The 11845-nt window shown below is 39.5% G+C and overlaps 1 pseudogene; it reads left to right on the plus strand.

Annotated features, from left to right (window-relative positions):
* The first annotated feature begins 2443 nt into the window (after positions 1–2443).
* LOC143669616 (putative ATP-dependent RNA helicase DDX5 pseudogene) lies at positions 2444–9422 on the plus strand (annotated as a pseudogene).
* The last annotated feature ends 2423 nt before the right edge of the window (positions 9423–11845 follow it).

An 11845-nucleotide genomic window follows, 5' to 3' on the forward strand; every position in this document is an offset into this window, starting at 1 on the left:
CATATATGCAAAGCAAAGAAATAAAAAAAACAATTGTTTTCAGAGCAGTCTTCTAAAGTGGTTACAAGATAGATCCCAGAGTTTGTCATGGGCTACCATATGACCCTCTCATATTTTTCCTTATAGCTGTTCCAGAATACAGGAGGCTAGAGGGCTTAAATACTTTTTTATCCTCACAATCAACTTTTTTCCTTCTTGCTTTGTGAACAATAACATATATACAAAAAAGCTATGAATTTCCAAGTATAGTACCACCATTAGTTGTAGAACATATTTCAGACTTTGACATGGGTTACAATTTCACAATTTTAGGTTTTTACTTCTAGCTGCCCTAAAATACTGGAGACTAAAAGAGATATCAATTGAATGATTCAGCATTCATATTCATTTGTTAAGTCCTATCTTCTATGCATAATTCCACCATTACCTTTGATCTTTCCATATCTCTCTTTGGGGTTGTTTGGGCTATGGCAATTCTAAATTTTTGCTATTGGAAGGGTCTGTCACTAATATGGGGTAGGGAGATGGAACTAGCTGGTGTTCTGGAGAGGCTGGGCTACGTTTCAGGAGTTATCTGGACCAGCAACCCGTCTGGAGGTTGTAGGTTTCTGGAAAGTTACTGTAGTGCTTGGAACCCTTGTGAAATCTTATATATTGCCCTAGGTGTTCTTTAGGATTGGCTGCAATGGCCCTGGTTGGGGGTTGGCTGGTTATGACAGGTAGCAAGGTCTACCTGAAGCTTGCATAAGAGCAACCTCCAGAGTAGCCTCTTGACTTCATTTGAACTCTCTCTGCCACTGATACTTTATTAATTGCACTTCTTTTCCCCCTTTTGGTCAGGATAGAATTGTTGATCCCACAGTGCCAGGTCTGGATTCATCCCTGGGAGTTCTCCCCCACGTCGCCAGGGAGACTTTCACCCCTGGATGTCATGTCTCATGTAGGAGGGAAGGCAATGATTTCACTTGCAGGGTTGGGCTTAGAGAGACTGAGACCATATCTGAGCAACAACAGAGGTCCTCCAGAAGTAATTCTTAGGCATGCCTATAGGTAATCTAAGTTTCTCTGCTACCTACATATACTTCACAACAGTAAGCCTCATGATCGAGGGCATGGCCTATTGATTTGGGTGTCCCTAAAGTTTAACACAGTATCAGGGGGTTCCTGATGGTAAGATTTAATAGTTCCATAATCTTTCTCCCCTCCCTCAGGGGACTTTGCCAATACTTTTCGATTATCTGGTGAATATACTCTAGGATGTTTCCAGGCATTACAATAATCTATACAGGATTAAAGGACCTCTTTCTCATTCTGTGCTCTCTGTGTTTCAGTTGTTCAAATGAGCTATGCAGATAGGTTGAACTAGATTATGCACTACAGAAAATTTCAGTTCTAGATCAAATAAACCTTTCTTCCATTCGTCTCAAAGAGTATGTGTGATTCTAAAATATAGACACTGTCTTCCTTATCCCTATGTTCTGAATTACTTTAATGCCAACCTGTTCGGCTTCGTTCTTATCTCTAAATATCAGGTTATATATATATATATATATATATAAAACAGCCTCTCAAAATCCAGAAATAATAACCACCACTCCAGACTTTATGTGCTATAAAAGCTTACAATTTAGGCCCCAATTTTCTTATAAGCGTTTTCTAAAGTTGACCATACCATTGTTTTTTTTGTTTCAGGCTTATTTTGTCTCACCAAATGTCCCACATGCTCATTCACATCATTGCATGCCTCATGACATTGTTCATTTTCTCTTTTTCTTTTTTTTTTAATTGAGAGAAGCCATTATTTAAGACTAACCAATACCTTCTTTCTCTATTGGTGGAGCTTCCCTACTCGCCTGGGTGGGGCTGACCTGTGCTTCACCAGAAAAAAACTTGGAAGTGACACTTTGGTAGTTCATGATCACAGCTGTAGAACACCAGCTTTCAAGTTCAAAGGAAAATGGTATATGATGTCATTTCCCATGGCCTACTCATTATGCACACCCACCCGGTGAGTCCCAGACCCATGAAACGAAAGTCAAGTCTGTGATTCTCTCTAATTTGATTCTTACCCCAAATTTGCCCTATTTCTTGAATTTCAAAAGATAACATGGCTCTCCTAAACTCATATGCCACCCCATCTTTTGAAAACCCAATACCCTAAACAGTTATATTATAATGATAGACTTTCAATTTTTTTATGTTAGTGAGGGGGAGTGCCATAATGACAAAGAACAGAAGGGTTTAGGGCAATGAAGAAGCAAGAGTGAAAAAAAATGCACATTCCGAGTAGATATAAAAATAGTGTTACTTAATGTGGCCAAATCATAACGGCGAAGCTAACACATTGTTGGAGAGAAAGGCTCTCTATGGGTTTCCTTACAGAGGCCAAAGTCTTAGTTCCAGTTTCAGGAAATCCCCAAACAGGAAATAAGATGTTGCAAGCATGGGGCTTTGGGGCAGACTCGTGAGAGAGATGAATTTCAATAACCTGAAAATTGCTCAGCACTTGTTGGCTGATGAAGACGCGCAGCCGAGAGCCAGGATGAAGCCATCCTTCCTCTCACCGTCCATACTTGGCTCAGGTGCCAGTGAGTGGGGACCCATTCATCACCCCAAAACCCCTGTTCATAAACACAGCCCCACGTGTTCAGAGGGCCTCTGCTCAAGTTGCACCATCCTTGAGCCAACTGGAGGGTTGTTCATGAAGGTCACAGAAAACAAGGGGAAAAATAACCCCCAGTCTTGTGTGGAATTAGGAAGAATCTGTTTTGGCAGTAGCAGGAAGGAGAATGGCTCTATGACTCAGGGTTTCTAGGTCCTCTGGGAAGACCTTGGAGAAGCCGCTTACTCTGTGTCAAATATATTAGAACCTCCAGACAAAACATGCAAATTCAGTCAAGCATTTGAATGTTTCCTACATTTGTCTTTCTGATGGGCTACAGGCATGGTGTTCCTTATGCGGGCTTCACTTTTTAATCTAGGAAAAGCTACTGTGAAGGGCCCTCTCCTTGGCCCCATTCCCTCCTTTTCTGTTATCCCAACAGACAAACTCGGAGGAAGCGTTTGACAGTACAGATAACAAGCTGTCATACCCCTCTCATGCTACCTAGAATGAGGGGAAGTTGGATTAGTTTGGCGATGACTGGAAAGTGACACCATAGGCTTGAAACTTGAATGTGTCTTCCCCAAATCTCCAGATCTTTTAAAATGTTCTTCTCCTCCTACGTGCTTGTGGCCTCCCAAATTAAACAGAGAACTTGGTCTCAGCTTGTGCACAGCTTCTCTCCTGTTTACATGTGTCACATATTTCCTCAGGATGCTGCCCACTGGGGTAATTGATTAATCTAGGGTAGTCATTAATTGCTTGATGTCTGTTATGTAGGAGACTGGGATGGTCCCCGGATAAATCTAATTTGAGTATAGCCAGGGGTGAGTGACAGTATCTCTGTTCTGTCATTTCCCACTGACTCCAGACATTCAAACTGAGTTTGGCAATTATCTAACTAAGAAAGAAAGGAGCGGCATGTGGCTTTTCCCAATGGGGGATTTCATTGTCCATTTGGGTCCCTTTGTTTATTGCATCTCACAGAAACCATGACAACCATATTGGTCTCTATTTCCTCTCCCCTAGAAGTTTCTGGTTCCATCTGTTTAGATATTCACCAGATGAAGTCAACTTTTTGTTGATTTTTCTCATTATAAGTGGAAGTACATTTACATGAGCTCATTTTAAAAATAAAAGACTTGATAAGTTAGTAAATAACTTCTTCACATTTCCTCTTTCTTAATTTCCACTAGCATGTAAGCATGTTCATTTATTTGGTTTGTCAGAAAGTGCTTGTACTGAGATGTATAATTACAAGGAAGAAAAGAAGTACTGTTTTGCAGATATATATTTGTGTGATAAGGAACTGGTTCCCATTTTGCTCATTCTCAGGCTGAGTGCTGTAGATCTAGATTTCACCTCGACCTACCTTTATTGCTTTCAAAATGTCAGATAGTGGCAGCCTGGGGGTGCCTCTCTCCTTCCCCAAAAGGTTATTTTGTCTTCTAAGGCCTTTTATGAGCTCATAAGGTCACATGGCTGTTGAATGCGCACAACACACAGAAAGCAGTAACTAAGACAAAGAAATATGGCTCGACTCCAGTGGGACTCAAGTGGAATTTTTTGTAATATAGGGAGTCCTTTTACAGCTGCATCTCACCAAGAGAAAACCACCCCAAGCCCAGGAGCCAGGAGACCCACCCATATTTAGTTTTACCTTTGCTACTGACTACCTTTATGACCTTGAGCAAAGCATTTTAACTTAATATAAACCCTATCTCGTATGTAAAATGGGATGGAACTAGATGACAGCTAAGCTCTAAAGAGCCTTGAAATGGTATGATTCTGTTTTTATGGCTAAACACTAAACACTGGCTAACAATTTTGCTACTTTTCCTCTACCTACCTTTTATGTATGTTGTTCCCTATAGTTAGTTCTAGCCTCAATCTCTTGTTTTCTCATTCTCTAACTTCCCTCATATATATTGTCCACATCACAATTTCAACTAAAATGAATATACCTATGACATAAAACGTTTTTTAAAATGAACGTCATTGTGGTATTATGGTTACATAAAATACAGGGCACCCATTTCAAGTTTAATCAGTTCTTCAAAATGTATGAGCTGTTGGAGGTGCGAGTGTAGTTCGATTCCTGCCCATACACTTCCCAAACAAATGCACAAGCAAACAACAAACAAAAAGTCAACAAATAGTGCTGCAATCAGGGAATACTCACATGGAAAAAGAATGAAATGTGATCCTGCCATACATACAAAATGAAATGTACACATATGTATAACCACCACCTAAATCAAGATTTAGACTATTTCTATTACCCCAAAGGGTCTCTGATTCCATTTCGTGATTGCTGGTGGCCAACTCCGCCAGTCCTGCCCTCAGTCAATCATTGATTGGGTTTCTGGCAGAGAACATTTTTTTTTCCTCAAAGCCAAGCTTCCATTCTTATTTATATATTTATTTTGTATAGCTACCTCTGTTCTTTTCTGATTTTTGTTTATGTGAAATACCTTTTTCTAGCCTTTCACTTTCAACTTATTTTTGTCTGTGGGTCCAAAGTGAGTCTCTTGTAACAAGGCAGCATATAGATGGGTTCTGTTTTTTAATCCATTCTACCAGTCTATGACTTTTGATTGGGGGATTTAATCCATTGACATTTCATGTTATTACTGTAAAGGCTGTACTTACTTTTATGATTTTGTCATTTGGATTTTATATGTCATATCTTGTTGCTTTCTTTCTTTTTGCTCTTACTGATAGTCTTCATTTCTATACTCTTCTCCAGACCCCTCTCTCTTGTCTTTTCCTATCTGCCTGTAGTGCTTCCTTTAGTATTTTTTATAGAGCAGGTCTCTTGTTCACAAACTCAGTGTCTGTCTGAAAATATTTTAAACTCTCCCTCATTTGTTGATGCAATTTTATTGAGATATATTCACATACCATATAATCGTCCAAAGTGGTTCACAGTATCATCAGAGTTGTGCATTCATCACCATAATCAACTTTTGAATATTTTGATTACTCCAAAAAAACAAAATAAAAATAACAGTATCAAAGAACACCCAAACTATCCCATACTCCTTATCTGCCCTATTATTTCAAGCCTCCACTTTTGATCCAATATGTATGTTCAACTACCCACTAGAAAACTTTGCTTAGCTGCACCACAGTTCTCTTCATACTACCACCAACAAAAAACAAACCTGAAATGAGGGCCTTTCTCTATAAATTATTTAATCACCAAAACTGCACATCTGAGAATCAGCCCATATTTCTTTATCATCTTTTCTTCCCACCTTAATCCATCTCATTTAATAGTCTACTGCTATATTCACATCTCTCCGTTCCTTCTGCTGCTGTTTTAGATCAGGGTATCACATTGACCACAATTAGTCCCATCAAGTTCAGGTGGACTTTCATATCAAAGTGCTCCTGTCCCTGTGGGTGTCAAGGTCCCCGTTCTTATGTCTGGGGAATCATCTGAGTACATTGGTCCAGGGAAAACGATGTGACCATATGGTCATTTCAGATAGGGCTTTATGAATCTCCGGCCCAGATGAATCTCACGTTGACTGTGTTCCGGGTCAACATATGGGCCAACGTCTGTTGATGGAAGGTCCTCATTAAAGAGAAAGGGAAGAACAGCTGGCTACTTGCCAAGGAAGAGGACCATGATTACCTGCTTAGCTCCTACATCTGTCTGCCCCTGGGGAATGATAGGAAAGGGACTCACCCTTTCCCTTGGTCAATGTCCCTTGCATTAGGCTCTGCAGTCTCCACAAAGTCATGCCTCATATCTTACCAGCTCTCAGTTCAGATAACCTTCACTTAGCCTTTTCCAAATATATTATCTATGGTGCAGACTCTAAGTTCTCCTCACTTCAGGGCCCTTCTTGCAACAAAATCTTTCTTTGAAATCAAGCGCTCCCTAGCTTAATACACTTTAATAGCTACCCATCACCTTTAGGGTGAAGACCCTTACCAATATGGCCCTTATCTGACTTTCCAGGTTTACCTCTCACCTCTCTCATTAACATGCCCCTATGCTCTGGCTCTACCAAACAAATTGCATGTTGCCTGAACATGCCATGCTTTTTCATACCTCTACGTCTTTGTATGTGCCGTTTGATTTTCTCTGCCTGGAATGTCTGCTTGTTGAATTCCTTTTCATCCTTCAAGACTCAGCTCACGTATTTCTTCAGTGAAGCCTGCCCTAATACTCTCAAAGGCTATTAGTTACTCTCTCTTCTTTACTCTCATTACATATTGTATATTTCACCATATTGTACTACCATGTGGAAAAGGAGAGAACAGTATAATTCATTTCCCAAATGGTCTTAATGGTTACTTAGTTAAGCTCATGTGTGCTCACACCCATATCCCTATAAGGAATAAGGAAGAACATGTTTAACAGCCCATGATGTTTGGTCTGAAATCCATATTCCAGCTTATTTAAGAGTCCTAATGGGCAGTAGGAGCCTTGGGCATGACTCTTGTGCCACATTTCATTAGTTTCTCCTCCTCCAGTTTCTTTCACTAGTTCTGGGATTTTGCGCATTCCTTGTTTTTTGCTTCTCACCGAGGGTCCTGCTTCTTCTTTGTAGGGTTATAGTCCTTGATCTCTGTCAAGTTCTCTGCTGGATGCCTCGGTGGACGGGAAGAGGCACCCCAATATTTGGGATTTGCAGCATTTGCAATCCCATAGACACATTCTGTAGGTTATCTTGCTAAACTATCCGCTGTCTCCTGTTACCTTTACTAATCCTAATCTGGTATGTGCTTGACCTCAAAGGATGTCAAAGGACATAAGTGAGATAGGAAAAACCTTTTCTACCATGTCTACAAAAAGATGTATTTCATTGTAATTTTTATGATATGTTTACATGTTTGTCTACTGGAGACTGGGTTTCTTGAAGGTCAGGATGATGTATTTTTTCCTGTAGATCCCCATTACCTAGCACAATGCCTGGCAGAATCAATGGCTGAATCTCATTTATGTATCTGGATCCTGCCTATACTTCTATTGCCAAGGTTAATGATTCATTCAAATAGTATGATCTGCCTTAATTAAACATTTGCTCATGAGTATATGAAAATGTCTTTGAATATCTACAAATATGTTAGGATTTAAAACATTTTCCCTTTCAGAATTAGCAGCATTCATTGCTGCTGGTGTCCTGTCAGGCAGGTCTGGGTCTTGTCATTGTCTGTTCCCTGCTGTTGCTTCCCTGCCAAGGCTTCATTGTTGGCTCCTCCTCCCCCATCGACTCCTCGTACCCGATTCTCTCCACTTGGTTTCCCACCAGCTGCAGCCATTGATGCCATGTCAGGTTACTCGAGTGTCGAGTCTGCAGCCAGGATGGAGGGTTTGGTGTGCCTCAATTTGAAAGAATTAGGGCAGGGCCCCTATCTGGAAAGAAGTTTGGAAATCCTGTGGAGAAATTAGTTAGAAAGAAATTGACTGTTGAGGAGCTACCTAAATTTGAGAAGAATTTTTATCAAGAACACCCTGATTTGGCTGGGCACACAATTCAAAAGGTGGATGCATTCAGAGGAACCAAGGAAGTTACAGGTAGAGGTCACAACTCCCTAAAACCGGTTCTGAATTTTTATGATGCAAACTTCCCTGCAAATACCATGAATGTGACTGCAAGACAGAACTTTACTGAGCCCACTACTATTCAAGCTCAGAGATGACTAGTTGCTCTAAGTGAATTGGATATGATTGGAGTAGGACAGATTGGATCCAGGAAAACATTGTCTTATTGGCTGCCTGCCATCATCTACATCAATCATCAGCCAATCCCAGAGAGAGGTGATGGCCTATTTTCTTGGTGCTAACATCAGCTCAGAAACTGACACAAATAGCTGCTAAATACTAAAGAGTGGGTGGCTTGAATTCTACTTGCATCTATAGTGGTGTTCCCGAGGGACTATAAATACATGATTTGGAGAGAAGTGTGGAAATCTGTATTGCAACACTTGGGAGATTGACTTTTTATTTTAGCATGTGAGAAAACCAATCTGAGAAGAACAACCTACCTTGTCCTTGATGAAGCAGATAGAATGCTTGATGGGCTTCGACCCCCAAATAAGGAAGATCGTGGATCAGATAAGACCTGATAGGCAAACCCTAATGTGTAGTGTGACCTTGCCAAAAGAAGTCATACAGCTTGCTTTAGACGTCCTGAAAGACTATGTTCATATAAACATTGGTACACTAGAACTGAGCACAAACAGCAATATTCTTCAGGTTGTGGATGTGTGCCAACATAGAAAAAATGAAACTCATTTGTTTTATGGAAGAGATCATGAGTGGTAAGCAGAATAAAACCATTCTTTTTGTTGAAGCCAAAAAAAGATGCGATGAGCTTACCAGAAAAATGAGGAGAAATGGGTAGCCTTCCATGGGTATCCATGGTGACAGGAGTCAACAGGAATGTGACTGGGTTCTAAATGAGTTCAAACATGGAAAAGCTCCTATTCTGATAGCTACAGATGTGGCCTCCAGAGGGTTAGATGTGGAAGATGTGAAATCTGTCATCAATTATGACTACTCTAACTCTTCAAAGGATTATATTCATCGAATTGGAAGAACTGCTCGCAGTACAAAAGCAGGCACAGATATACTTTCTTTACATTTTCTGCAGGTAAAAGGGGTGGATTTAATACCTTCAGAGATAGGAAAAATTATGACAGAAGTTACTCTAGTCTGCTTAAGAGAGATTTTGGGGCAAAAACTCAGAATGGTATTTACAGTGCTGTAAATTACACCAATGGGAGCTTTGGAAGTAGTTTTGTGTCTGCTGGCATACAGACCAGGTTTAGGACTCATAATCCAACAGGAGTTTACTAGAATGGTTATGATAGCACTCAGCAATATGGAAGTAATGTTCCAAGTATGTACAGGGATATGAACCAACAGGCATATGTATATCCTGCTACTGCAGCTGTGCCTATGATTGGTTATCCAGTGCTAACAGGATATTTTCAGTAAGACTTTAGAAGTATATGTAAATGCTCTTTATATTGCATGTTATCAGACAAGATAGTTATTTAAGAAACATGGGAGAAGCAGAAATGACTGCACTGCAGCAGGAATTATGGTGCACTTTTTTGCTATTTAAATTGGATATTTCTCTTCATTCCTGAAATGAATTTTAGGGTTTGTTTTTTTTTTTTGTACTAGAAAATGCAGGCAGTATTTTCACAAAAGTAAATATACAGTGATTTGAAACACAATACAATAAATGAAGGTAATGCACGTCCTTCCAATAAAAAATATTTGAAGACTAAAAAAAAGATTAGCAGCAAGCATAGACAATGTTTTCTTGTGCTGATACTTCTAATTCAATGCATATATTTCAAAATAGAAACTAAAGGCAAGCAGGTATTATTAATTAGCCAAGTCTTATCACTGGTGATGGATATGTGATAAAATGTTTGGTAACATAGCAATATATAGATAACCTATGGTATATAAAAGGGAAGAAAAAATACCATCAGAGGAAATGCAACCAAACACTCTCAAAAGTGATAACGAAGTGTCAGTTCAGAGTGCTGCTTGCAGAGATCAAGGTGGGGTTGGTTATTTCTCTTGGGGCATGGAAGAGTCTGGATGGGATTCTCTTGTTTCCATCTAACTGGTGACAGGCCCGGGAGAAGAAACACCTGGAACTTAGCTGGCTTTGAATAAATGTTTGTTGAAGAAAAGGTTGAATTGTTGAAGAAAAGGTTGAATTGCTAAGTGCTGGTCAGTCATGTAAGGCATTCAAGAAGTCCTTTGGAGATGTCGATGGTCTACTATAATTTCAGATTTTACAAAGAAGAAATACTCCTTTCAGGGTCCAAGTGTTCAGGAAGTTTTCCCTGACTAACCTACTCCATGTCACCCTTTGCTTGCTTTGAGTAACTATAATGTTCATGTGAACTATCCATGTTTTCCATGTTTATTTTATGTATATTTATGTGATGCCTTAGGGTATTCTCCAGGTATATCTTCTTGTTCTAGTTTGCAAAAGCTGCCAGAATGCAATATACCAGAAACAGAATGGCTTTTAAAAAGGGGAATTTATTAAGTTGCAATTCTACAGTTCTAAGGCCATGAAAATGTCCAGATTAAAGCAAGGCTATAAAAATGTCCAATCTAAAGCATCCAGGGAAAGATACCTTGGTTTAAGAAGACTGATGACATTCATGGTTTCTCTCAGCTGGAAAGGCACATGGCGAGATCTGCTACCTTTCTCTTCAACGGGTTCCCTGTGCCTCTGTCTGTTCTATTGGTTCTGGTGACTCTCATGGCTCTGTAACTTTTCCCAAAATGGTTCCTCTTAAAAGGCTTCAGCAAATAACCCCTCCTTGAATGGGTGGACACACATTTCCATGTAAACCATTTAATCAAAAGTTACTACCTACAATTGGGTGGGTCACATCTCCATGGAAACAATATAAAAGATTTCACCCAGCAATACTGAATAAGAATTAAAGGACATGGCTTTTCTGGGGTACATAGTAGCTCCAAACCAGTACACTTGGCTACTAGGTTATCTTTTCCTAGGGATTCCTGTCTTCCTTTGCATTCTCTATAGCTCAATGTATATAAACTATTTTCCAAACATTTTTACCTATGGTTATGATGTCATTTGATCATCAAAATAACTCTGAGAAGTGGAAATATTGTCATTCTCATTTTTGCAGATGGGATAACAGGCTCAGAATGTCAAGAAACATCTAAATTTACACAGTAGGGAAGTGTCAGAGTCTGAATTCAGATTAAAGTTTATGATACATTTTTTAAAGAAACAGTTTTTCTAAGGGATATACTTGGGTTCTTTAGCTGAAAAAATACAATGGACAGAAAGCATTCTTTAGTCATGGAACCCCAAATAATGGAGATTTATGTATTTTTCATGCCTTCTGACATTATTTCTATTTGATGTTGGTCATTCATAGGATGTAATCCAAGACTCTTGCTTTTGACTGGTACTTAATAGAAATGGGATTTTTGGCTGACATTGTGAACCAAAACTTCAGATGGCAGAAGCTGGATAGGCATTCATCGATGTAGAAGTTTATCCAAAGCAGTAAGGAAAATATTCTAAATAGGACAGTTAGCTCACAATTAGGCAATTGGAGTGCCTCTCACAGAGTTTAGTTTATTCTTTCTCCTGCACTGAGTGATCAGCTATTACTTAAAAAATGTAATAAATACCAAATTCTATAATTACCTCATTACTATACTCTCTGCTCTTTCCAGTCCCCACTGCTTACTCTCTATCA

Source organism: Tamandua tetradactyla, chromosome 26, assembly GCF_023851605.1.
Source record: "Tamandua tetradactyla isolate mTamTet1 chromosome 26, mTamTet1.pri, whole genome shotgun sequence".
Lineage (NCBI taxonomy): Eukaryota > Metazoa > Chordata > Mammalia > Pilosa > Myrmecophagidae > Tamandua > Tamandua tetradactyla.